General features: G+C 45.0%; 1 pseudogene; it reads right to left on the bottom strand.

The window, feature by feature from the left end:
• Positions 1–2,585: 2,585 nt before the first annotated feature.
• Positions 2,586–3,052, bottom strand: LOC103252968 (annotated as a pseudogene).
• Positions 3,053–3,817: the final 765 nt, after the last annotated feature.

Raw genomic sequence — 3,817 nt, 5'->3', positions numbered from 1 at the left:
GGGAGGGAAGCAAAGAGTTGGCATAGAAAAAAAGAGCAGAGTAAATAGAGGAGGGTAAAAGAACTGGGTAGAGTGAAAGGGAATGAAGATGTAGGTCCTGCCTCCCTCCTGTTTCATTTGAAGAAAGCTCAGGCATAAGCTTTTCACTTTTCTGACCCATAAAAATGTTCAGTGACCCTGTTTCTTCTTTCCTCTGAGCCTGGAACAGGGATAATCTTGGAAAGTTGTATATTGCCTGTGCCCGATGCTGAGGCTGTTCACAGACTACTGGGAGACTGGTGTGTCCAGCCACAGAAAAAGAATCAATCCCTGTATCTTGTACCTTCATTCGCCCCTGCTGGCTGCCCTCTTCCCTCTCCTACTATCTCCTGGAAATCTTTCCGCTGAATCCTTCATTCTCACTCTCTTAGATAAGCAACTGCATGTAATCCCTTGCTATTCATGGGACAGAGATTTGGCCTTGCATGGTTAGAGCAAAGATTCTGGGCTCTGATCTCCCCCATTCTCCTCTCTCACTCCCATAGGAAGGAGGCCCTGAGAAGTTGAATGTCAGGGAGGACTCCTGGGGTCTCCTGGGTTCCTACTCCCCACCACATTCTCCCACTTACACATCTGGAAGCAAAAGTATAGGCCCCTCCTACTATTAAGAAATGTATATAATTATAAAGTACATGTATCTTCTGCTTAATATCTTGCCCTTGTTAAAAAAAAGAAGAGGAAAGGACACAAAGGAATTAAGCAAAAGGCTGTTTGCACATGCAATTCTAGTTACAAATACTGTGCTGCTTACATCACAGCGAGGTCAATTACAAACATCTAGGGGAAATGGCTGTGTAGTTCTGCTCATGTTTCCAATCTCTCTCCTTCCAGTCTTGATATTTTTCTGCAAGGGGCTACCTGCTGAGTGACAATAGGGGCATAGCTTTGAAGTAAAAATTTGTTTCTTTTTTGTATTAAAAACATGCAAATTATTTTTAAATGGTTATGCATTTTTAATGTCACTATTCTGGAGTAAAAATATCAAGCAAATGTTGATTCATCAAAAAAGTTTGCATTTATTTCAATAATTGGGGAAAAGAGACTAAGAACATATAACTCAGATATCAGATGGATATCTGCTTATCCCCAAAAGATCAACTCATAATTGATCTAGACTTCTCTCCAATACATGGCCTGTAGAAGCCCAAAACTCTTTTCCTATATGTCTGCAAATTTTTGAAATCTTCCTTTTCCCACACTTTTCTTTACTTCTCGCATCCTGAGTTATTTTGGACAGCTTCTTTCCTGGGCGCTAGGTTGACCCAGATATGAAACTCCACACTTCCTAAAGCCCCCACCCATCAGAAGCCAGCCTCACCAATCATTTGTGAACATAAAAGGTTTTTCTAAAGATTTCAAAGGAGAAGAGGGGGTTTACAAGACAGTAACAAAAAACCACAGTCCTCACCTTTTACAAAATAGTTATGGGCCATCTATCAAACAAAAGTTTTCACTGATTTTTCAGCTGTTTGCCATTTTTCCTTCTCTCTCCCTCTCTTTCCTTTCCCACACATTTCTGGAGCATTAAAATATAATTTTTCTTCTTTTCTATTAAAGCCCTAGTTCTCATCATTCCAAGGGTGGTTGACAAGGGAAGGACTCACCAAGGAATCATTTCAAACATTTACTTAAAATACATGCAAGCAAAAAGAAAAAGGACAGGGCAGTTGGTGATTACTACTGATTATGTAGGCAGACTGCCTGGGATCTTCTTGTGACTCAAGGGCACCACATCTGACTGCTGCCAAGAGGGTAGATTGCTGAGGTTAGAGGGTTACCAGCAAGGGGAGGAGGGTTACCAGGATGAACCTGATATCTGCACTGCTGAGAAAGAACACTCTTCATGTTTTTATAGTGTAGTATGTTGAATGATGTCCTCTAAGAAGATATGCCCATGTCCCAATCTCCAAAATGTATGAATGTGACCTTCTTTGGTTAAAATAAAAGGTCTTTGCCATGCAATTAAGTTAAGAATCTCAAGATGACATCATACTAGATTATCTGAGTGGGCCCAAATCTTTTTTTTTAATTGTCTTTTTTTGTTGTTTTTTAATCGAAGGTCCTTACTGGTCCTGCTTCCATGAATGGCCATGACCAAGGGAAAAGGGAGAGGAACCAGCCGGCTTGGGGATGGATCATCTCCACAACATTCCATTTGTACACAGTACTAAACAGACAAGCACAGAGTCATTATGCAGTTAGAAGTTGGCAGCATGGCAAGGGAGAGGAACAGGTGGCGAGTGAGGGTTTGTTAAAAAAAAAAAAAAACACAGGCTCCCCCCAAACTGGGGTTCCGGTGGGAACTTGGTCTGCTTCAACCCAAGTGGAATCAAGATCAAAAGTGGTTTGGGAAGGCCAGAACCCTCAGGGATGGAGGGAGTGAAATCCAGGGGGTGAGGGGCTGTTTGGCAACTGAGGTGAAAGGATTGCCCTCCCCCTGCTGGGATCCCCTCAGTCCCTCCGGTCTGGCAGGAAGGGGGCAGCCTGTAAACCCTGAGAGCAGGTCTGGGGCTGTCAGATGTTCCAGGCAGGGGGCCAGAATATCCTCACAAAGGCTTGCCCTCCAGGGAGATGACAGTACTGCCCCCCAGTTTCTCTGCGAGGGTGCAGCGATCCTTGACCTCCTCGTAGCAGTTTGCTTGTAATTCATGTTTGATTCCTGTCAGTTTCTTCTTGATGGCATCCTTGGAGCTGGCATAAATCATTTTACTCTTAAGGGGTGCACACTCAGGAGCCCAGAAGATAAACACCAGGTCCTCCTTCTTGCTCTCCTTGGTCTCATAGGTTGCGTCATAGAGGGCATAGCAGCAGTCCTTGTCTGGCAGCGTCTTGACAAAGGTGGCGTACGGGTCATCGACATTCTGGCCCACATCACCTACCAGGATCTCCTTACCCTCCTCCAGGATGATGTTCTTCTTGTCCTCACTCAAGCAGAAGAGAGCACCACCTTCTTGTGCTTCTTCACCTCTTCTGGTGTGGAAGACTAGCGCACCTTCATGTCATTGAACACCTTGATGACGCCATCAGAGACAGCCACACCAGAGGCCAAGTTTCTAGAAGTGATGAGGAGAGATGGTGAGGAGAGCCAGAGAACAGGATGGTGCTGCCGCTGCTGCCGGGACCCGACTTGGGCCCAAATCTAATAGCCAATGTCCATGTAAGAGTAAGAAGAGGATGTGTACGACACACGTACAGGAGGGGAAGACCATGTGAAGACAGAGGCAGAAATTGGAGGCATGCAGCCACAAGCGCAGGAACACTGAGAAGAGCAGAGAAGTAGAGTCTTCCACCAGAGCATGGCCTTACCTACACTTTGATTTGTGACTTTTGGCCTCTAGAACTGTGATAGAGTACCTTTCTGTTATTTGCAACCATCTGGTTTGTGATAATTTGCTACAGCGACCCCGGGACCTTATTCACATACATAGGGGTCCCATCTGAGTGACACTCTTGGCCTTTTTCCCCCACGAGAGGCAACGTGAGTCAGGTTACAGAATTCCAACCCTCCCTATCTCCTCTACATGGATACCTGCAGACCTTTACCCACCTGCTCTCTGACATGTTGTAAAAAGTCTGCCCCTATCAGGGAAGACCTGTGAGTATGAAGAGGTTGCACCAGTATCAGGATGAATAAACATGTCCATTCAGGATTAACTAGCAACACCACCTTCCAGCAGGCTGATCCACTTTCCTCCAATTTCATCAGTGATGACCATGATACTTGGATTTCTATCCACCTGACTCATCTGCCTGTCTTTCAGGTGTAGAATATAGGGTG

This window comes from Carlito syrichta, unplaced genomic scaffold, assembly GCF_000164805.1.
Source record: "Carlito syrichta isolate Samal-C Ts95f unplaced genomic scaffold, Tarsius_syrichta-2.0.1 Scaffold186901, whole genome shotgun sequence".
In the NCBI taxonomy this organism is placed as follows: domain Eukaryota; kingdom Metazoa; phylum Chordata; class Mammalia; order Primates; family Tarsiidae; genus Carlito; species Carlito syrichta.
The sequence above is the reverse complement of the archived record's forward strand: the minus strand, read 5'-3'. Positions and strand labels throughout refer to the sequence as shown.